Consider the following 23,972-nt stretch of genomic DNA (forward strand, 5'->3'; position numbering starts at 1 on the left):
ACTAAAAGGGGGGGGTAGTGGCTCTAAAGGATTATAGGAACATAAAATAACACACAAACAAAATAGAGACAATTAAACCCTCCCCAGAAGAATCTTCAGAGTTTTGAATGGTTTACCCAACACACCAATTTAACTAAAGACTGCAGCTTAATAGAGGACTGCATAGTTTGTCTTTCTTTCCGCCTTATGGTCACACCACCTTTACAAACAACCCATGCATTGTGAGAACCTTGAAGAAGATACAACTTCCCAGCCCTTGCAGTAAGAAACAACTGATCAGGCACATTTTTTAGCTAGTAAGAGAAATCATTTTTGTATGTAATACAAAATAACCTTTTAGGTAGAGGATGGTTTGCTTTTCTAGTAGGGAGTGGCAAGTGGAATGCAATTCAACATACCTGGCATAACGTGCACAACTCCTTTGTAGATCAACATCTTTAAATAATGCCGGAAACTCTAGGAGCTACATGGCAACCAAGTAATTCTAGAACTTTGAACACGTAGTATGTCATAGTAGTTGGATCCTTAGAACCTCCTTTCATTCTAGCCTCAAGGCATGGTCAGCCATTTCTCCACATAGTCCTGTTTTCGCTCAATCACATCTGTACACATTACACATACAAAAAAAGGCTCTTACATGTAACCTGTGGTTTGGGGTTGTAGCTTGTGTGTTTGAAATCCTAGTATTTAATAGGCTTATTAAGCTGGTAGTCTTCCAAAATTCATAAGACTCCATCGAATAACACTGAAACTAGCATACAGAAATTACCAGAAAGATAGTTTAGAAAGCAGACTTAAGAGTGTATTAACATTAACCCCTTCCAGGCTGATGACGAGCTCAGCTCGTCATGAGCGTAACCTGCCGTGCGCTCATGACGAGCTGAGCTCGCCATGTAACGCGGTAATTTTAAAATTGCCGCGTACAGCGGGAAAAGCCGCCGCATGAAGAAACAAATAAGTAACTAGTACAAATAAATCATGAAAAATCCATCACACTACTGTATGCAACATGTTTTTATTGTTGAATGTAATAAGCTATTTAGAGGGTAAAAAAAAATACATATGGTATGGTTATAAGCCCAATTATACATGTAAGAATTTTGACACCATGGGCCCCCAAATCCATGGATCATGGTTCTAGATAGGAAAGTGTGCATTCTTAAGGACCATATTGCTTCAAAAAAGGGAAAAGGCAAAGATTAAGAATGAACCATATTACTCTGAACACATTTTATGTTTTTCAAACATGAAGCACACAGCCAACGCAGCAATGCCATAACGAAGAATATTTGGCTGTGCTTCCAACCAGCGAGCAAGGTTGGACATCCATGAAAAACCCAACAAGAAAACTGGTCACAGAAACGACTCATTCGTCTAAATCGAGTATCATGCATATCTGCAGGCAACTTAAAACTGTTCCAAGAGTCATATCAGCCAAATTACACATAAATGTTTAGAGATACCAGGCTTCAAATTCTCAACTTGTCTCTAAACTGAAAAAGCCAACTGAAGACGAGATAGAACAAAGTTTAAAAGGTGAAAACAAATTTGATTCGGAAGGATTTAAAAGGACGAGAGCCTCATGGTTTAGGACAATAGCCACAACATTGTACAATCCAATTATTCTCTTTGAAAGCAGAATATTTTCTCTATGTACAAATCCTCATTGATTTTTATAATTACTCTACCTCTAGTGTCATGGATGCTATAGCCCCTTTACAGCATAAAAATGCCATCCATAAAATTTCCAAACCATGGTTCAACACCAACCTAAACTCCGAACGCCGTAAGCGGAGGGCAGCCAAAAGATCATGGAGAAACATACCTTCCACCGAACATTTAAACCTTCTCAGAGCTATCAGGAATTCTTACAACAAAAAAGTCAAGATTGCAAAGACCGACTTCTTCAGATCTCAACTCAATCAAGCTAACAACCGCACTGAGAAACTATTTGAACTCATTAAACAACAAATTCGATCAAGCACCCAACCCCCATGGCCTTGGTGACGGCTCTTCTGCATGTGATAATTTAACCACCTTCTTCTCCGAGAAAACGACCAGCATCAATTTAGACATTGAATCAAAGAGGGCTCTTCTCCCAATATATAAAACCACGGCCCCACCTACCCACCAGGAGCCACTCACCCCCCCCCCTAGTTTAAGCCTCAAAAACAATGCATCCCGGCACACCTTTACTCACCTCAGTTAAAGTGACATTTACAACACTCTCCTTGCAATCAATCCATCTAACCACTTCAGTGACCCTCTTCCACCTACAAGGAAATAAAAGCCTCTATCCTCGCCTAATGGTCCAAGATTGTCAATGCTTCACTAGCGCAAGGCACGATCCCAGACAGTCTAAAAGTAGGACAGGTCTCCCCTATTCTAAAAAACCTAACGCAGACCGTTCCGATCTGAACAACTTCCGTCCCATTTCCACCATCCCCACTCTGGCAAAACTTCTTGAAAAATGCGTGCTAATTCAACTCTGCTCACACAGAAATAACTCTGAATCACACTAGACTTGCACTTGAATGTGAAGAACAATATGAGCAAGCCAACTAAGGGAGCTAATCATCAGTTGATTATACTAAGGAATATCAAACAGTTCCTCCAACAGAAAAACTTCAAATTGGCAGTACAAGCTATCGTTTTGCCAAGACTAGACTACAGTAGTTCCACGCTATGTGGTCTCCCCAAACGGAGCATGGCACCTCTAAGGGCTTGCAAAAACAACAATTGATGGACAGAATGCAGAACAATGTCATACATTCACCCTAGTACAGAGATCTGGGCCTAAATCCATCGATTATTTCTCACCATGCCTTTCCAGTTTGGACCCAGCCATATGCAAATCAGTCTTGACCCTGCGCCCAATGGGAACAGTCCAGCCCGAACTGCCAGGCCAGGTCCTCCTGGGACTGAAAACAAGCATCCTAGGAGCGATTTGGCAGTTTGGGCTGGAATGTTCCCATAAGGGACAGGGTCAAGACTGATTTGCATTTAGCTGGGTGTGAACGGAGGTGGCAAAGTGAGCTAAAGAATGATAATGGATTCAACCCAGATCGGTGACTGGGGGTGAGTGTCTGAAACGTTTCAGCACTCCGTCCATTATCTCCTTGTGTTTTTCCTCTAAGGGCTTCCCTTAATGACGCAGCTAGACTGATTACTAAGACCAAAAGAAAAGAACACATTTCCCCAGGCCTAAAATCCCTAAACTGGTTACCATACGAGGCCAGAATTCACCTAGAAATTGCCTGCACGATGCTCAAAGCCCTTCACTTTAAGACCCCCATCTATCTGGCTCAGAAACTAGATATGGGGCAGCCGAGCGTCTTGAAGTGCAAGTACAATGCTCCTGAAACCACAGCTCTTCCACAAAAAGAGATCAAGTAACAGAGCCTTTTCTGGCATTGCCCCAAAGATTTGGAAAACTCTTCATCCGGAAATCCGTACAATCTTCTCGACCGCTTCCTTCAAAAAGGAAGTGAAAACAATCCTAATGCTCAAGTGCCAGCCTGAATAGGCATGGACTACTTGACTTCATTACTACCCTCTATTGGGTCTTCTTGACATGATTACATACCTGGGAATAACATGGTTAGCATGCTTTGTACATACATATGTTCAAATGTTCCTAACTCATTGCTGTATCCGCCGTACCCTTATGTGAAGAGTTGGGGGGGGTTCAGGGGAGAGGAATGATGGGTGGAAATTTGTGCCAGCGTGGTGATCACGGACAGAAGTGTGAGGAAAACATTCATTTTTAGCCAGATGAGGTTTGCAAGGCATTCTGGGTTACAGAACCTTGTGGGAGCCACACAAGTCACCCATACTGGATTGCCATGGGTGTCTACTTTTTAAAAATGTACAGGTGTGCTTGGCACATTGCAAAATTGGGTCTGTGACTAGAGAACCACTGGGGCGGGCGGTGGCCGACCTGGGGCTGTTGTCCCAATACGCACAGTTTATTTTTTAAGGGGGGGGGGGGGGTCAGTAGAGTAGCGGGCACTTTGGCCTCAGTTACCGCTAGGAGGCACCCAACATCCTACTGGGATTCTCTCTCTGCTTGTCTGGCTGTCCTTTCAGCAACAAGCATTGGCATAGCCAATAGGTCTCGCCTTTGGTACCTTATGAGTATTTAGTTATGCAGCACAATATCCTTGGTGCAACAACATCAACCTGTTTCTGGCTATCAGCTGTCTTCAGCCAGGATAGCTGGACTCCAGTGGCTTAGTGAGCACGGGACCCACGTCTGGGCATACCCTTCCCACATAGGGTGAACAGCAAAACACACAAGATGATGGACGGAATGTTGCACAATGGCAAAACATTCACCCCCAGTCACTTGCTCACTTTGCCACTGGATTCAAGCAAGCCTGGCTGAAGACGGCTGGAATGCCAGAAACCGGTCCTAGGAAGCTGGTTTCCGGTCCAGGGAAGGCATGGCTTAGCAGTTCGGGCTGGACTGTTCCCACGAGGCACAGGGTCAGACTGATTTGCATATGGCCATGTCTGAACTAGGGTGGCAGAGTGAGCTAAAGAACGGTGATGGATCAAACCCAGATCTGTTGACTGGGTGCGAGTGTTTGATTGGTTCAGATGCTCCATCCATCACCCCCCCCTTTTGTACGACATTCATATCTTAGCATACATCGCCGCCTAGTGTTGGGTCCGGTTGTTTGCACCTTGTTGTCTTGGAAGAGTCTTCGAAGTATCACGAGATAGGGGCCTCCTCCCCTGGACTACAGTGCGCATGGGCATCTTCTCCATATATTGTTTGTCGCCATTGTGGCAAAGATGGAGTATAGGAAGTAAGAGATGACCATGTAAATGTATGTAAGGAAGATAACCATGCAGCTGTGACAGGCACCGGGGAGGAGGGTGGGTATATGAATGTCAGCAGCCCTACATTGCAAGAACAGGTGCATACTGGTAAGTATCATTTGCCGTTCGAGGCATGTGGGCTGCTAAATTCATATCTTAGCATAGACTGTATAGCAGTTTCTCCTCTAGCGGTGGTCGCCTGTATCAGCTGCAGTGGTTTGAAAAAGACTTTTAAGGACAGCCTGGCCCACAGCAGCTTGTTGCTTAGCTTGCACGTCAACACAGTAGTGTTTAGTGAAAGTGTGTATGGTAGACCATGTAGCTGCCCTACATGTCTTCTAAGGGAATATTTCCTAGGAAAGCCATGAATGCCCACATTTTACGCGTTGAGTGGCCTTTTGGGGGAACTGTTAAAGTGCGCTTTGCCTTTTGATAGCATATTTGAACGCATTTAACTATCCATCTGGCTATTCCTGCCTTGGAAATGGGATTACCCTTATGTTGTGGTGAAAAAGCGACAAATAGTAGCTTTGTCTTTCTGAATGATTTTGTTCTGTCAACGTAATATAACAGAGCTCTTTTAACGTCTAGTGTGTGTAGAGCTCTTTCAGCCACGGATTGCGGGTTTTGAAAGAAAACTGGCAATTCTATGGACCGATTGATGTGGAAAGTGGATATAACTTTTGGCATAAATTTAGCGTTTGTACGAAGCACTACTTTATTGTGGTGTATTTGCATGAAAGGTTCCTGGATGGTTTGTGCCTGTAGCTCACTCACTCACCTGAGGGAGGTAATAGCAATTAAAAATGCCACCTTCCATGTTAAGAATTGTAGTTCACATGAATGAAGTGGTTTGAAGGGGGGTCCCATGAGTCTGGTAAGTACCATATTTAAGTTCCAGACCGGAGACGGTGGATGCTTTGGAGGGATAATTCTCTTAAGTCCCTCCATAAAAGCTTTGATAGGAGGGATTCTGAATAGGGGCACATGTTGTCTGTTTTGAAGATATGCTGGTATAGCAGCAAGGTGTACCCTTATGGATGAGTATGCTAGGTTACATCTCTGAAGATGTAGCAGATAACAGATTAAGTTTTGGATGGAGGCATCCAATGGATTGATCTGGTTATTATTACAATAAATTAAAAATCTTTTCCATTCAGCTGCGTTGCATGCTCTGGTAGTGGGACGCCCTGCTTCTTTGATAATGTTCATACAGTCTGGAGGCAAGTTAAGATATCCGAACTCTCAGACCTCAGGAGCCAGATCGCTAGGTTCATCTGATTGGGATCTGGGTGCCTGATTTCTCTATGGTTCTGTGTTAGCAGTTGTGGCGAGAGGCGCAGTTTTTGGTGAGGAACCACTGAGAGTTCTAGGAGCGTTGAGTACCTTTGCTGTCTTGCCCATGTGGGAGCAACCAGGATCATTGTGAGTGACTGTTGCCTTAGTTTGCGTGCCACTAATGGAATCAGTGGGGTTGGTGGAAAAGCGTACGCAAATCTTCCTGACCAGTTCATCCATATGGCATTGCCTTGTGACAACGGGTGTGGGAACCTGGCGGCGAAGGACGGGCATTTTGAGTTTTCGTTTGTGGCAAACAGATCTATGTCTGGATGTCCCCACTTTTGGAAGAATGGTTGGAGGACTGGAGGATGAATCTCCCATTCGTGTACTTGCTGACTGTGTCGGCTTAGTAGGTCTGCTATCTGGTTGTCTACTCCTGGGAGGTGTTCTGCCGGGAGATAAATGTTTTGTGGAATTGCCCACTTCCATATGCTCTGTGCTAGGTGAGATAGTTGCAGAGAGTGTGTGTCCCCCCCCCCCCGTTTTTGGATGTAGTACATGGCTGTCATGTTGTCCGTCCGGATTAACACATCCTTGTTGCGCAAGTATGTCTGAAAGACTCTCATTGCTAGGAACACTGCTAGGACCTTTAAGTGGTTTATATGTAGTGTCTTTTGTTTGACTGTCCAGGGACCTTGGACTGTATATTGAAGAAGATGGGCTCCCCAACCTGTCAGTGATGCGTCCGCTGTTAATACTACCTGTGGAACCGGCTCTTGGAACAGTCGCCCCTTGAAAAGGTTTTGTGGGTTCCACCACTGCAGAGAGTGGTAAGTGCGACTGTCTTCCAACACTAGGTCTTTTAGTTGTCCTTGAACCTGGTTCCACTGGCGTGCTAGGCATTCCTGTAAGGGGCGCATTTGAAGCAAAGTATGAGGGACGATGAATATGCAGGAGGCCATCATGCCTATAAGCTGCATGAATACTCGAGCTGGCAGGGGGTGTTGTGGCTGACATTTTTTAATGAGAGATTGTATGTTGGCTATCCTGGCTGGATTTCGATATGCCTTTGCTACGGAGGTGTCTACTGTTGCTCCCAGATATTGCTGTATGTGGGAAGGTTGCAGATGTGATTTTGGGTAATTTATGGAAAATACTAGACTGTGCAGTAGCTGGATTGTCTGTGAGGTATGGCTGTCACACTGTGCGTATGAGTTGGCTTTTATGAGCCAATCGTCAAGGTAGGGGAACACATGGATGTGTTGCCTCCTGAGGTGTGCTGCTACTACTGCTAGGCATTTTGCAAAAACCCTTGGTGCTGTGGGTACCCCGAAGGGGAGAACTTTGAATTGATAGTGCTGACCCTCTATTGTGAACCTGAGGTATCTCCTGTGAGCCGTATGTATGGGGATGTGAAAGTATGCATCCTGGAGGTCTAATGTGGCGAGGAAGTCGCCTTGCTGGAGTAGTGGGAGTACCTGTTGTAGAGTGATCATATGGAAATGATCTGAGAGTATGTATTGGTTCAAAGGTCTGAGGTCTAATATTGGTCTTAGCGAGCCGTCTTTTTTGGGAATGAGGAAGTATAGAGAGTATACCCCTGTCGCTTGATGATATAATGGGACTGGCTCTATGGCACCCTTTTCCAGCATGGATAGCACCTCCTGTTGTAACAGCGTGATGTGTTCTCTGGACGGTGTTTGGGCGGTATGTTGGGTGGAGTAGAAGTGAGTTCCAAGCAGTAACCATACTGGATAATTTGTCTCACCCACCTGTCTGTAGTGATAGCATTCCAGAGTGGTAGGAATTGTGTTATTCTGCCTCCGACTGGTGTTAAGTGGTCTGGAGGGAGTGTGAAAAAGTCACTGTTTGGTGGCGGTAGAGGCTCTGGTGTTATTACCACATCCTCTGCCCTTGTTATTGTTTCCTCTATAACTTCCTCTATTGGAGCCTTTATTAAAAGGGGTCTTGTGTATTACTCTTGAATGATGAAGGAGTTTGGGATGTGTTGCCTCTGCCTGAGCCTCGAAAGGAGGAGCGACGAAAAGAGCGCCTAGACTGTTGAAATTGAAGTGCTCCCATGGACTTAGCGGTGTCAGTATCTTTTTTCATTTTTTTCATCTTTTCTAAGATAGTATCAACCGCAGGGCCAAATAAGAAATCCTGGTTAATGGGTTGATTGAGTATGGTAGATTGCACTTCATTTTTAAATCCTGAAATGCGGAGCCAGGCATGCCGGCGTAGTAATACGCTAGTGTTGACAGACCTAGGGGCTGTATCAGCTACATCAAGGGCGCATTTTATGGATGTGTTAGTGATGAATTTCCCTTCCTGTATTAGGTCGTTTGCTTTTGCCTTACAGGGTTCTGGTAGGTGTTGTAATAATCCCTCTAGTTGGTCATATTGTGCTCTGTCATATCGTGCTAGGAGAGCTTGGGTATTGGCAATCCTCCAGGTATTTACTGCCTGAGAGGCCACTCTTTTCCCTGAGGCTTCTAAAATTTCTGACTCCTTGTCAGGAGGGGGGAGAATCACCTGTTTGCGAATTTGCTCTTTTCCTAGCATTAGATACAACTAGGGAGTCTAGTGGTAGCTGAGACCTCATATAAGAGGGGTCTGTAGGGGCCGGTTTATATTTTTTTATCAATTCTTGGATTGAGGACACGATCCCTGGCTGGGTCTTTAAAGAGGTCTGGTGCGTGCTTTAGTATTTCTTTTAAAATAGGGAGTATCCGTGCACTCTTCTCTGATGTTGGGAAGGTGTTAAATAGAAAATCCTCCTCTATAGGGTCAGTGTGCATCTGTACACCATGGTACTGAGCTGCTCTGTCTACTAGCTGGTTAAAAGCAACAGTGTGGTCAGTAGGAGATGGCTTTGTGGGGTATGTAGAGGGATCGGATATGGGTTATGTATAATATGTGTCATCAGGATTATTATGGTCACCCCATGTGTCATCCTGGTTTCCTTGATAGTCAGGTTGTATAAAATCATCCTGAGGATCTTCACCCATGTCTTCTTCCTCATTATATTCTATAGGTGTAGGAGAATATGGAACATAAGGCATGTTAGGAGTGAAAGGAGGAGGTGAGAACGGTCTTGATGGGGATGTGCCAAAGTCCTTTTTCTTAGGAGGAACAGGAGAAGGGGCTTCAGTGTCCAGTCTCCTCTTGCTTTTATTGTAGACTGATATATGTCCTGTATCAGGGTCTATATACAGTCTCTGTTGTTCTGGGCACACTGGATCTGGATGAAAAAGTTCTTCCACTGTCCGTGGCTTTGGCGCCAAGGTTTTTGGATTGGTCGCCTGCTTGTCTTTATTTTTTATTTTCGGGTGAGTTTCGGATTCGACGGATTTGCTTGGGTCGAGTGTCTTTTTAGACTGTACATCTTTTGTATGTGGGCGGCCTTGAGCCGGACTTCTTCGGCTCGGCGGCCCTCTTCGGCTCGGCAGCCTTCTTTGGGCAGACGCCCTTTTTCGGGTCGACGCCCTTTTTCGGGTCGACGACTTTCTTGGTGTCGACGCCCGTTCTCGTCTCTGCGGCCGTTCGAGTCCACGGACTTCTCGTGCTCGACGACTTTTTTTGGTTGAACGATTTTGCTCGATGCAGAGGCCACTTTGGGAATGGTTTTCCTCGGTCCCGGGGTACCGGAAGGCTTGGGTGTGGTCTTAGGAGCCGGAAGGAGGGGCTTTTGAAGCGGTGTTTCGGTCGCGGCTAAGGCCTTTAGGCAATGCTTTGACCGGAGCCATGTCTCGAGGCGGGGTAGGGGCTTTGATACTCACGGTTTGCCCCGGTGTAATCTGGTCATCGGAGTCCGACTGGTCCTCTACGGTGACTATCTCCAGGTCGTCGGAGCCCGCCGCCTCTGGGAGTTCATGTTCGTCATCGAATAGGTTTCCTGGTTCTGGTGCCTGCCGCAGCATCGCTTGTCGAGCTGCTCTTCGGTTCCGGATAGTTTTCTTTGATCGGAACAGAGCACAAGCTGGACAGTGTTCTCCGTTGTGCTCCAGAGATAGGCACCTATTGCATACTTTATTCTGATCACTGTGTGGAAATTTAGATGCACACTGTGGGCATCTTTTAAACGTGGTCCTTTCCATCGGCAGGAGGCCCACGTGGCATCGAAAAGGCCCAACGGCCCGCGTCGACGACCAGAGAGAGAGAAGGAAGTGTTGTCGAGTTGAGGGATACCGAGCGGAAACAATACTGTCAAATTTAGTAGCTTTTGGCTATAGAAAGTTGAAAAACTTCGGTCTCGAAGTTGGAGCTGTCAAAGTGCATCCGAACCCAATGGCGGAAAAAAACAATCTGAAGATGGATAAGATGACCATGCGCACTGTAGTCCAGGGGAGGAGTCACCTATCTTGTGATACTTCGAAGACTCTTCCAAGACAACAAGGTGCAAACACCCGGACCCAACACTAGGCGGCGATCTATGCTAAGATATGAATTCAGCAGCCCACATGCCTCGAACTTAGTGTTACGACTGCCAGACATATCCACATACGCTACATCCCAGGTTTCTAGTTTGGGACTTTTTATTTAATAAAATCGGTCATTATGGACGAATGCTTGTGCTTATTTTTACTCAAGTGGACTAACACATGATAACGGTGGTCCCTAAAAGCAATGCCCAGTGATTGATACATATGGTTATACAATGATGCAGTGTGCATTCTGAGTATAATGTGCATATGTATGACTCAAGCAAAATTTCCAATGATGGAGTGTGCATCCTGAGTACAAAGTATTCGAAGAGACCACAATGGAATAATTGAACAAAGTAAAGCAGCCAAGGTCTCAAAACCCACACCACCTAAAGAAATCACTTACCAAAGCTACTGAGTTGCCCGCTGCTTATTGACCATACAGGTAACTATTTTTTTTTTACCAAAAAGAGGCAACAATTACAGGCGAGTATGAAAAAGCAATTAGCATGAATCAAAAGTCGTATGTCCTTATCAATGTGGTAGATTATTCATCTTTATTCAAATTTCTTCAACCACACTATAAACATGCAGCCCATTGATTTTGCCTTACAAAGGATTCATCAGGACTGCAACCATAAAAGACAATATTGCGACACACCTCAACGAAAAACATTCATATAGAATTAAGGGTCTAAAACACAGACCCATATGTACACAGTCACAAGTGTGACATTTTAGACTATTCCAGCCCCCCAAAGCTCTAAGAATGGCTTGGGCGACGGGTATTAGTCATTTTTATTGTATATTGAATTAATAAAACTACTGTTGTTGTGCTGATCTCTGAATTAGCCAAACAGTGCCACCATATGGCAGACTGGTATAAGTGATAGTGTTGACGATTAAGTGCCAATGCCCAGCACCATAAGCCACCGGCTCAAATTAAGCACTGGTTTTAACACTCCACCACTTTCTCTGCCTCAAATGAGATTCCCTCCACAAAGGTGGTTAAATATCTAGTAAACAGGAAACCTGAATTTCCCTGGTACCAATTAATCATCCACCAGCCTTTACAAATGTCCTTCTTTCAATTTATTTTTTTAGCCACATATTCATTTTTGAAGACAACTCTGCTGTGGGCCTGCATGCCTGACAGATTGCTCAGGACAGTGCCTAGTGTGACAGCGAAGAGTGTGCTAATTCCATCTTATTTTCCTATATTCAGACTCTTTATGGCCATGATCACTCTTACTAGGAGGCTGTAATCAGCATTAACCACCGCCTGCTGCTCCATATTGTGCCATTTAGTTTTGAGAGCAGACTTGTAGTAACAAGCATTTACAATGCAATGGTCTCGTCTTTGTTAAAAGTTAGAGCCATTGGCATTGCAAATGGCATTTTTTTCATTTTTTTTTTAAAAACATAAATAAATGGTATTGTCTTTACAATGGCAATAGGTGAGCATTAGAGTGTAGTAGAGAGTATTAGCAGACACAGAGCCCCACACACACTCGCACACAAACACACACAGAGAGCCACAGAGAGAGAGAGAGAGAGCCACACACACAGAGAGCCACACACACTAAAGACTTGTGCCCCCCATCTCCAGCATGAGCTCAGCTCTCCCTCCTGTACAGATAGGGGGCCCTCAGACTTTGCCCCCTATAAGCAGCGGGGGGCGCTAGGGGAGGAAATCTTGTTGGTCAGCTGGGTATTCCCCCAAAGTAAATGCCAGAGTAGCAGCCGTTGCTAAGCCAAGTCACGCCCCAGTCAGGATTGCTAATGGCGGGCAGGCCCCCACTCACCGGTGACCCAGATATCCAATGCAGTGCTCACCGGGAGGTCTGCAACTGCATTGGGCGCCGACTCCTGCGCCAGGACAGGAAAGAGTAGTAAACTTATAGAAAACACAGGCGAAGTACTTCTACACTTAGCTTTCCAGTGGGGTGGGCAGCGCACAGTACTGCAGCCACAAAGGGATGTAGGACGGTACAACGCGTGGTATTACCACGCGTACCATTACAACGCAGGTTTTTCAACGCAAGTCGTTACAACGACTTGCGTTGGGGGGCGCTGAATAGTGAATAGTTTAATTTACTATTCCAACTCCAGTCCCCGTGGATAGTAGGGAAGGTGTTGGATAGTAAATTAAACTATTACCTATCCTAGAGTGCCCTCCAGCGAAAGTCGTTGTAATGACTTTCGTTCTAAAACCTGCGTTGTAATGGTACCGCGTTGTTAGAGTTTCATTGAAAAGGATGTTCCCCCCCACAAAGAGTTCACAAAGCACCATGGGAATCACAACACGCAATCTCCACACAGCACCACACATGAGGTCACAGTGGGGCGGTTCATAGGCAGCGATGAACGTTATTCAAAGCAGCGCCACGTAGCGTAGAGACATGCTGTAACCACAGTGCATTCACTTCATTCCGCTGCCTACCTGAGGGCGCAATGGCGCTACGTTATGCAGCGATTCATTGCAGGCATGGCAGGTGGCGCAGACACAGAAAGGAACGCCGGGCCGCCAGAGCAGAGACCGCGACACCGGAGCAGGCAACACTGGCAACGAGAGGGCTCCAAGTAGATGGATATGTCCCAGAATTAGTTCGGACCACTGAGGCTGCGTTCACGGAGGCGGGAGAGTCCCAGGCCGCACAGGGAACAGGATGACAGCAGTAAGTGTACGCTATGTGCACGTGCGTTGTGTGCAAGTCTGCCACTCTCAGGTCTCTCAGAATGCTTCTCGTCCCCTAGCCGCCGGAACAGGCAGGGGCCGCAGCGTCTTAACCTCACCTCAAATAGACCGTCCTGATGGGCAGAAGAGCGAGCGCGGAACCCAACCCCTCCGCAGTGCGCCGATGACAGATTGACAATCAGTGCCCGTCCAAAACCCCGAACGGGCACCGAGAGCTCAGGTCACGGCACAGGGACAGGAGAGTTTCCCTGTAGGAGAGTTTAACGGCAAGTTCCTTCCGGGGCTGCCATCTTGCACCGATCGAGGTCTCGCTGCAAAAAAGCATTTAGTGGCACCTAGCAGCAAAATCAACAGCCCCAGAGTGTCCGTACTGTACCCAGGCCAGTCAGCCTCCGTGTTCCCTGCATTGTGACGTCGCTGTGACGCTGTAAACACCTGAGGACACCCCGAAGCAGAGGGAGGCAGGGCTTAAATGGATAGATGCCCCTTTTCTCCAATGGCTGGCCTCCGTTTAGGAAGCCAGCCAATGGAGAAGAGGGGTGGGCTCAAGCCCCACACTAAGAAACATAAGATCTCGCCGACGAGACTGCGTACGCGCAGCCTACGCAGGCCGAGACCTAAAAAAAAGCATTCTTGCATAATGTGCCTGTATGCTCTGTAATTATCATAAGTGCCCAGGTGTGTGCCCCTGCCCCTTCACTCAGTCATCATCAGCAACAGCTCAGTGATGCCATCTGTAACTTTGCATTCCTTGCAGCTGGCAAAGACTTTCCACCCGTCTCACTGTGATCCTCGGAGCATTCTCAGAATTCCTACCTATCGCAGACTGCTCCATGTAGCCTGCTTAGGTTTACCATCCCTTACTTGTACATGTGTGTGTGTCAGAGTCTCTAGAAAGTTAGCTCTCATTGACAGCTACTCACAGTACCCAGTAGTAGACGTTGTAGAGTCAACCGCCTTCCTGCATGTCAGCCCAGCTCTAGAGAAGATATTCAGCCTGTTTCGGATGTCCTGATAAACTCCACAGTGACAATGGGCCCCCATTTCAAGGACACGAGTTCCGCGAGTTCATGCACCACCACGGCATCCGGCGCATCACCCCACAATGACCCCAAGCCAATGGGGAGGTTGAACGCCTCATGAGGACAATAAACAAAACCCTCTGCACCGCCTTGGCAAAGCAAAGCAACCCAGAACATGAACTGCAAAGGTTCCTGTGGGAATACCAAAGCACACCGCACTGCTCAACCCGCCAAGCGCGTTGGGCACTAATGTTTCACGGCACCCGTCGAGACGGCCTCCCCACTGCGCCCGGGTGTTCTCCCCCCCATTTGACGAAAGGGGCCCCTTCCGGAGGAAGGAACAGTGCAACAGCACTGCCAACCAAGCTCAAGAGCTGCCTTTCGCCAATTACAGCAAGGAGACACAGTCATCATGAAAGACAGGAGACCAGGAGGGAAATTCGGGACCAGGTATGAACAGGGGTACTGGACAGTAACCAGCACACAAGGGAGCATGGTGACTGTTGAGAAGGCAGGAGAAACAGTGACCCGCAACGTCTCCTGGTTCAAACGGGTGGATAGGGCCCACCCCACCCGTCGCAGACCCCGCAGAGGAGCATGAAGCCAGACAAGGTGAACCCCAAGCAGCTGACGACCACCATTCTGAAGGGATCCTGATGCCGGCAAGTCCGGAAAGCCCCGGTGAAACTCCCAGCCTACTTCTGGGACCCAGCACACCAGCCCCTGCCCCCACCACCGGCCGGGGCCCTGCCAGGTACGCCTTAAGGGGAAACCCTCCACCGAGCACTCGTCTGAGAGACTTTGCCTGCCAAGTAAGTGGACCATGAGACTTTTGAGATGCAGTCAAGGACAGAGATGGGATGTGACAGTTCGCGCACCAGCGTTTATCGCTGGCATGCGCTAAATATGCCCGCCCCTGGGGTCACGCCGGCCAGCATTAGCCTATGTGTATAAATAAAGATGGGCGGAGCCACGAGGCAGTCCGTTCCACCCGCTAATGCAGAGTGTCTGTGTGTAATTATTGTGACGAGCTAATTAGGCCAAGCACAAGTTTTGCTGTCGGGAGGGAAGCCCACCCCCCATTGTAACACCCATGTACAGCACTCCGCTGCTATCCTGCTAGGTCGCACTATAGAAATACCAGACAGTAATGAAAAAGTGCCAAGGCCCAAAGGACTTTCTCCTAAGCCCTCGGTGGCGCTATCCAATGCTGGCTCTGTAGTCTACACTCCACCTCCAGTCACTCCCCGTCTGTATCTCACCGCTGCAAGATCTTTCGCCTCCCCCACTCTTACAGATCAATGCATGGGGTGGAAAGTAAGCGCAGGTCCCCAGAGGGAGTGCTGGGGGCCCCCACTGGCATCCACCGGCTCACATGAAACTCTAGGCAGGTCTTGGGAGCCCGCTCTCCGGAGCACCAAACGTGGCAGATTTAGGATTGGCGGAGGCACTCTGAAAAACGTGCATGCCAGTTCCGGCCATACAGGCTACTCTAGGACAAAGTGAGGAGGAACACACGTTGTAACTAGGGTGGGGTTAAATAGTCCTGTTCCTCGCACTAGGAGGCTGGGTAATCCCTTGTACAGAGGATGGCGGGGCCCGAGATTCGCTTAGAAAGGCAGGCAGTGACAGCCTCTCTCTCTCTCTCTGCAGAACAATAACTTAGGACACAAAGAAAAGGCCTGGGACTCCCTGGAGCAGGCAGGCTTTGTCGTTGCCTCTCAAACCAAGAAAAGGCAGGACACCATAAAAAGAGAAAACAAACAGACCGGTAGTACAGAAAGGCCGCCCATGTTTTCCCTGGAGTGGGGCGCACCAACATGAGAGGTGACAACATTTAATAAAGGCTGAGTGCAATCCTCTCGCACCAAAGGCAAGTCGAAGCTTACTGGAGAAAGTGCATGTTTCCTTCTTACAGTCTAATAGCCAAAAAGTAGGGGGTGGGTAAAATTCGAAAATCTAACCCTAGGCGGTACCAGGCCAAAACTGACGTATAAAAACCAGTAACATAACCAAGCGAATTCCTGTTTTATTACGATGAAGAAGCCGAGCCACAACTTGGGAGACCGAAGGGCCTGGAAGAACACAAGAGAAATGTCGCTATCTTCAGGTTATTAAGATGTGTGGCCATACTTTACTTGAAAAATGTCCTGCTGGCCAAGGCAGGTCATACCTGTTCCCCCGACTTGTAAAACACAAAGCAATAAAATCGAAGAGGAAATGAAAGGAGGATGGAAACATGGCATAGACCAGTGCTTCTTAACCTGTTGGCTTCTATGGACACCAACTTAATCATTAGTGGAACTGGGAACCCTCGCTGAATTAGTGCAATAAAGGGACCCCCACAGAATCATTAATGGATGCCGAGAACCCCCGCATGAGCATTTTCGATAATATGAATGGCAAAACAATAAAGAAAATACGGAAACAAGCAGTCAAACAAACACAAATGATTAAAGCTTGTATTTCACAAATATATAAATAAAAATAATAATTTTAATAAGGTTAGAGCTGTTCTAAATTCATTGAGGCCACTCATTGTCCAAACTATATTTCAGTTTGATGAACTTGCACTGTTCCCGAGTCAATCGGAGGAAACCACTCAATTTGTATCCTTCAATTTCAAATTCCTTCACATTTATAGAAGGTTTTAAAATATTCAACTGTACATGTTGCTTCGTTATTTACACAATATTAATCTGTTATGTCATTTTCCAAGCAGTCGCGGCCTCCGCGAATAGGCTTGCAGACCCCCAGGACCACAGGTTAAGAGCCACTGGCCTAAACTGTACCTGCTCTTTCACTTACACATAGGGAGGACATTCCAGCTCCGACCACCCAATAATTGATACAATACCATCAGCGCGAGACAGGAACAGGGCTTGGTAACTTCTAGCGGAGGCTGTACCTGCACTCTATAGCACCCGTTATGTCAGAAAATGACCTAGTGGGATAGAGTGTACTGGCTTGCTCCTTTCTCTCTCGATAGCACGTGAGAGAGGGAACAAAATGAGTCTGAATACGCATAGGACATACTACACTGACCGCTTATTCTAAAGGAGAGCAGTTCACGAAACGAAACTGCAGAAGTGCAGAACACACTGTTGTAGAGTATCAGTTTCCTTTTGAGAAATGCAAAAGCCTTGCACCCCAGTTAAAAATTGCTTGTCCTCACACTGAAAATTAGAGACGTGCTCCTCCTCCGCGCCTGTTCTGTTCAATCACTGTAAGTGATATGATGACACGTGCAAGGGAGAGAAATAAGCCAACAGAACCACAGCATAGAGCAAACGCAGTGTTTTAGGAGGGATGAAAAAGGTAGGAGGAGGTCTCTAAAACGGAGGAGTCCAAAGATGGGCCACAAGGGATTCTTCCCAACAGGCGTAGACTACTTAAGGACGGGTATTATAAAGCATGCCGCTGGACAAGAAGTTAGGGTCTCTTTCCAAATGTTCCGTTATTGTATCCATACATGCAACTATATATCTAAAACTAGGGTAATGCTTGTAATCCGTTTTAGATTGGTGATTTAATTGTGACTTGCAACTAAAAATCTCACTTCTGAAACTACGATACTGTGAATTACATTGTGCTCTAGTTTGTGAAGAGGTAGTTTGTTTCCATGTGGCTCAGATACTCCAACCTTAACTTTCACTCAGCGTTCTTCTAGTCTCTCCCTCTGTTAACACATTAATGGCCCAGGCCTCTACATATTTCTGAAAAACCCCATCTGTAGATTTCTTGCTTTCCAAAAATTAAATTGGCAAAGGTGCGACAACAACTTTGTGTGCCCTGTAGAGAGGCCAACCACTGGATGTGCATGTAATTTACACACATATGTGACCCACTGTGAGATTCGTAAATTCTTTTCACTACTTCGGAACTATCACTCCCACACAATTATAAATATTCACGTACAATGTGAACTCCTCACACACAAGGAGATGACAGTTCGAAGTACAAGGTAAATAAGAGGCATGTGTTGAAAAACAAACAAACTGCAGAAACACAGCTTTTAAAAAAGCAAATACTTTTAGGAAATACAAGATAAAGTAAACCATTTGCCATATAATCAATCGCTACTTAAAGTTGTTTTACAGTAAATGTTGAGGAATGAATCAGTATTTTTACCAGTAAAGAAAAGAATATGAATATAGAGCACGATAGAAACCTTTTTCAAAGCCTGTTTTTCCTTACTGCAAAGTTTACCCAACTTAAAACCCTGATGTACCCTTTCTTCACACACTATGAGAAATACTGTCACTTTAAAGAAGAAGAAAAGGACTGTGACCTCCAAGGACATATTTTGTCTGCACCGTTCACTGCAAGGAGAAAAGAACTATAGAGGGGGAAACAGAGGACAACCAAGGAAGCCAATGTATATGGCGTCAAAGAGAGGTTCAGAATCCCCAAAACAGGCTGCATTTTCTCCTCCCAACATAGAAAGGATAAGGTGATGACTTATGAGTGTCAACGACGGTTATGGTACCCAGAAACACAAAACCAAGACAACTTATGGTGGGTAAGGTCCATAACATAAATGGTCTCACTCTTTGAGAGACATCAGAAGATTTCCTGTGAGAGCTAAAGAGACTTGGAATGATCATAGGACGTAGCCGCTCCTCCAATCATTAATAAAAAAAAAACAACATAGTATTTGGATGTAAACTTCTGCTGTAGTTAAAAACGCAAATTACGTATATATGTTTATTTCTGCTGAGACAAATCAAGATATTTAGTTTTTCATTGGGGCTAAGATCAAGCAGCCTCTGGCTACAGGCTATCCCAGTTTTAGAACGAAGATGGAGAAATCTCTTGGTTAGGGTAAATGGCGCATGGGAGACACCAACATGCTCCCAGGATATGGCACTCATTCCCCGAAGATCTCCTCTGCAACCCATCCTTTTCTTTTTGCTTCACACGGGACCACAAATCTCTACTTCAACACGCTCACAAGCTGATCCATGTATCCCAAAGACTCAACCACCCTCTATTGCTCTTCCGTTTCAGTCGATTGACCCATTCAGTCTCGGTTTTTGCACCATTATCTAATGTTTAACTATTATGTACTTTTGATTGTTCTCACTATTTTAATGGTAAATTGCTTATACTTCTATTGACTGAGTTTGACCTACACATAACACACAAGATGATGGACGGAATGTTGCACAATGGCAAAACATTCACCCCCAGTCACAGATCTGGGTTTAATCCATCATTATTTTGCTCACCAAGCCACCCCAGTTCAGACATGGCCATATGCAAATCGGTCTTGACCCTGTGCTTCATGGGAACAGTCCAGACCGAACTGCCAAGCCATGTCTTCCCTGGACCAGAATCAAGCATCCTAGGACCGGTTTCTGGCTATTAGCCGTCTTCAGCCAGGATAGCTTGACTCCAGTGGCGTAGTGAGCACGGGACCCACGTCTGGGCATACCCTTCCCACATAGGGTGAACAGCAAAACACACAAGATGATGGACGGAATGTTGCACAATGGCAAAACATTCACCCCCAGTCACAGATCTGGGTTTAATCCATCATTATTTTGCTCACCAAGCCACCCCAGTTCAGACATGGCCATACGCAAATCGGTCTTGACCCTGTGGCTCATGGGAACAGTCCAGACCGAACTGCCAAGCCATGTCTTCCCTGGACCGGAATCAAGCATCCTAGTATCTCCACACCACTGGAGTCAAGCTATCCTGGCTGAAGACGGCTGATAGCCAGAAACCGGTCCTAGGATGCTTGATTCCGGTCCAGGAAAAACATGGCTTGGCAGTTCGGGCTGGACTGTTCCCATGAGGCACAGGGTCAGGGCTGATTTGCATATGGCCATGTCTGAACTGGGGTGGTGTGGAGTGCAGAAAAAAAGATGGATTTAGGCCCAGATCTCTGTACTGGGGTGAATGTATGACATTGTTCTTCATTCTGTCCATCAACTGTTGTTTTGCATTTGACCTACACATATCCTCGCTCGCAGCTCTAAACATCTAGGCCCACAACTTGCAAAGCGCTCCAATACCTTTTGGTCCAGCTAGCACTATATACAAAAAAAAACGCCGTTTCTAATTCTCCAAGCAACAGAGGGACAGGAACAGAAAGTCTGTAGCAGTTACAGGATCTACAAAAACAACCCACACTGCATCTTTTCGCATTTTCTTAGTTTGAACCAAAACAGCATCAACTTTTGTTAAAGTGTGGTAAGTAATGTTAACCGATAAGTAAAAAAGTAGTAACTCTTTATTGGCGCATCCATGCTTAGTCAACATCTAAAACAACTGGCAAAGAATCTCAAGGGATAAGTGGAATGTAAGATAAGAATATACAATCAAAGACGACTGGAAACAAAAATAAATACAAATCATGTGAGGAGGTCGGCAGCATCAGTACATACAAACTTAGTTGGAGGATGTTTATTATGATACATAAATGTACTGTATGTTATGGGTACACTTACTTCATCGTATTCCTTCAAAAAGGACCTGAAACTTCTGCTCCCCAACCAATACTTCTCTGACCAAGCCAACCAACCTAGGCATCAATAGACCAATGGACTCCCCTCTCACGCTGACTTTCAATGATGGGGTTATCTGACTGTTTCAATCACCTATGTTGTTCACTCCTTCACTGTATACTTAACTGTGATGTCTTTGTTTATATATTTATGCATCCTCATGTCCTGTGATGTAGTGCAACTTTTTCTTTGTGTATGTAAAGCGCTCCGATACCCACGGGTCTAGCTAGCGCTACATAAAACTTTATAAATAAAAAATATATATTCCTGTTCCCCTAGCAAAAACCACATATGAAAGTACCTTAAAATATGGAAGGAACCAATAGTTTGTGGTACCACCAGACACGCTGTACCTGCTCTTAATATGAAAGGAAGAATGTAACTTTTGTGGGAGTTAGAGGACAACAAATCACAATAAAAGGTGCATGGAGTGATCCTGCCTTACATGAAACAAGGAGACAACTTCTGCTGGGAGTGGATGCTCCTGCCTGTCTCTTCTCCCCTGTGCCAGGCAGTAAATACCTTTATGCAGGGGTACGAGGGTCTGTCCAGCCCCGGGACAGCTCGGGCTCGCCCCCGTCCAGCAGGGCAGGAAGGATGCGCCGGCTCAGGCAGGGAGAGAGCAGTCTCTCCTGTGATCCTGTGCACAGCTAGGCTCTGCCCCCGCCCTCCTCCCCCTCCCGGGGCCCGAGGGCGCCCCCCGCAGGCCTCGCCTCGCCCCGCCGCCGTGGGAGGGCCCCGGCTCCTCTTACCTGCAGTGCCCCAGGGACGCCGCTGTGCTGCCGCCGCCGCTCCTCCTCCTCCTCTCCTGCCCCGGCTCCTCCTCTTCACTGCTGTCCCGGGAGGGCGGGGCCGCTCTGCGCACTCTCCGCCGCCGCCGGAAACCCGCCCCTAGCGCCCCCTCCTGCCCCCGCACACTGCGCGGCGCTCCTCCCGGCTCTGCCCAAACAACAGCCCCCCACTCTCGGCCGGCTGCGATCCAAGATGGCCGCCGCGCCGAGCGCCGGAAGTCCCGCCCACTTCCGCTTCCGGCCCCCCCTTGCCCCCTGGCCTCACTCCCACTCACACCCTCTCTGAACTTCCCCAGGAGCCATCTTTGTTTCAGGGGAGTTGGTGCTGTGACCCTGAGCCACAGTTCACCCTCTCTGGCCTCCTTTCTTGTGTGTCTCCTTTGTCATGCTTCCACTTTCACACCAATGGAGTCTGGGCACCACTTGCAAACTCTCCATTTTGTGTGTGGAATCTGTCAAACCACCTCCTTAAAATCACCCCCTCCATTTTTTTTTAATAAATTAGCTTATCTAAAAAAAAAAAATCACCCCTCCAATTTTTTATAAATTATCATCTCTAGAAAAAAAGTTCAATTTTGTGTTAAATTGCTCCTTCCCATCTCCCTCAATCTTTTTTGATATATAAAATCCAGTCACAAATGTCCAGTTTAAGGTACTCACCAGTATGGTCTGATAGGGTGTTAAAAACTGACCTTAGTGGGTCTCTAAATAATGTTGACCTTTTTGTCCCTTCACTTATTTTCATTACCTTTGATTGTATGCTTATTATGTTAAGTTCTCTCTGATAAAAGCACAATTTCTACTATTTAAATGTGTCAAATGGCAAGGTAACTCATGCTTTCAGCCTTCCAAGTTGGATAACCTTCATGCTATTTAACACAGTAATAATAACACCAAAGGAAGATATACTATTTACAGTGTATGTATTGAAAGTCAGTAAACAATCATAAAGCATAGAACATCTGTAGATCCGCTGTTTTTGAGTAATGTGAATAGTTGTGTTTCAAATACTCAAAAGAAAGGTTCTTACATGTTACATTGTTTAAAAAAAAGTTTTGCATAGCTGGTCCATGGTGGTATATTACATTTGACAATTCCCCCTATTGTCTTTAAAAAACTTTTTTTTTCTTCTTATCAATTTTTCTCTAATAACAAAATTCTAATATCAGATTGAGTGCTAAATAAATTCCAGACAACATGTTCAATTCACAATTCCATTGCTGATTAATAGATGTTAAATTCAATTTAAATCACTACTAAGTAGAACATTCAATATGAGCTTGCAATATATTTTGAGTGAAAAATGGCAGAACAATTTCATTGTATGTATTTTACTTGTCATCTGTCCTCATATTTGCAGGAATTAACATTATTATCTAGTTTGCTTTTTAAATAATACAATGATTTTTATAATTTTCTCATAGTTAACGTTGCAATGGTGCTGGTGCATCTAAATAAAAAATTAATATATTTACAGGATACTCTGACCAATCACTTTTAAATGTTCACAAATAATTTAAATACATGTTTTAACTGGGTTTGCCATTAGCGTACTAGTTTAAGAATTGTAAATTGTCTTTGGTACTTGTCCCTGTTTTTTTCTTGCACTTTACATTTTTTTATCCCATCTATTAAGACTGTTTGACGGAATTTGCTAAAAGTTCTGTCACTCACTGAATGTGATATTTTGTGCTATTTCTGTTCAAACCCCCATGATCAGAGTTTTTAGATGAAAGCAAAAATATATTTTTAATATAAATAATTTGTGAAGTAGCCTGTATTACAGAAAGCCTCACAGTATATATCTCTCCACTTTCCTGTGTTTTTTGCTTCTCTCGAATTTGCATCAATTTTAACATATTACATTTATTTTCCTATTAAATATTAATTTCTCAAATGCACACCGATAGGAGATCATAAAGTCTTTCTCTTTCCATTTCTTAGATGTTCACATATACCTAGTACACACGTTGTCAAAGTTAGTGTTGCTACCTATTGGTTGGTGAATTTAATTAAATCATCATTTGCACCCGTATCTTTTTTTTAAATTTCTATTAAAACATATTCTCCCCATTTTGTTATGTTCCACCTTCTCATGATATAAATGGAATTTACCCTGACACATCACAATAGCAGGTTAAAATAGAGATAACACCCATATTTCTTAAAATACACCAAACTCCTAATACTAAATCTAATCTCCTAAACAACAGAGGTTATGCAACACTTTAAGCATAAATAATTAACCATGAGAACCTCGGTCTAGGCACCTTGTTACATACCACCTAAGGTTAAGTTTATCCTCTAAACCAATACCTGTACTCTAAGAATAAAACAATACTCATAAATCTTACCCCCATGCCAATTCAAGGAGAAATTCCTAAAATTGATACTCTTAAACATGTCTAAAC

General features: G+C 45.4%; 1 protein-coding gene across 4 annotated transcripts in view; it reads right to left on the reverse strand.

Annotated features, from left to right (window-relative positions):
- CCDC71 (coiled-coil domain containing 71) overlaps positions 1-21,776 on the reverse strand; it is a 179,021-nt gene extending 157,245 nt beyond the window's left edge. Inside the window, exon 1 of one of the 4 annotated variants that reach the window (XR_013601153.1) lies at positions 21,523-21,775. The gene's annotated coding sequence lies outside the window, so the exon portion shown is untranslated. Of the gene's footprint in view, positions 1-21,522 lie in introns of all 4 variants that reach the window. The other 3 variants (XR_013601154.1, XM_078661830.1, XM_078661831.1) reach the window with 3 other exon arrangements.
- Between the last annotated feature and the right edge of the window lie 2,196 nt (positions 21,777-23,972).

Source organism: Lissotriton helveticus, chromosome 9 (genome assembly GCF_964261635.1).
Source record: "Lissotriton helveticus chromosome 9, aLisHel1.1, whole genome shotgun sequence".
NCBI lineage: Eukaryota > Metazoa > Chordata > Amphibia > Caudata > Salamandridae > Lissotriton > Lissotriton helveticus.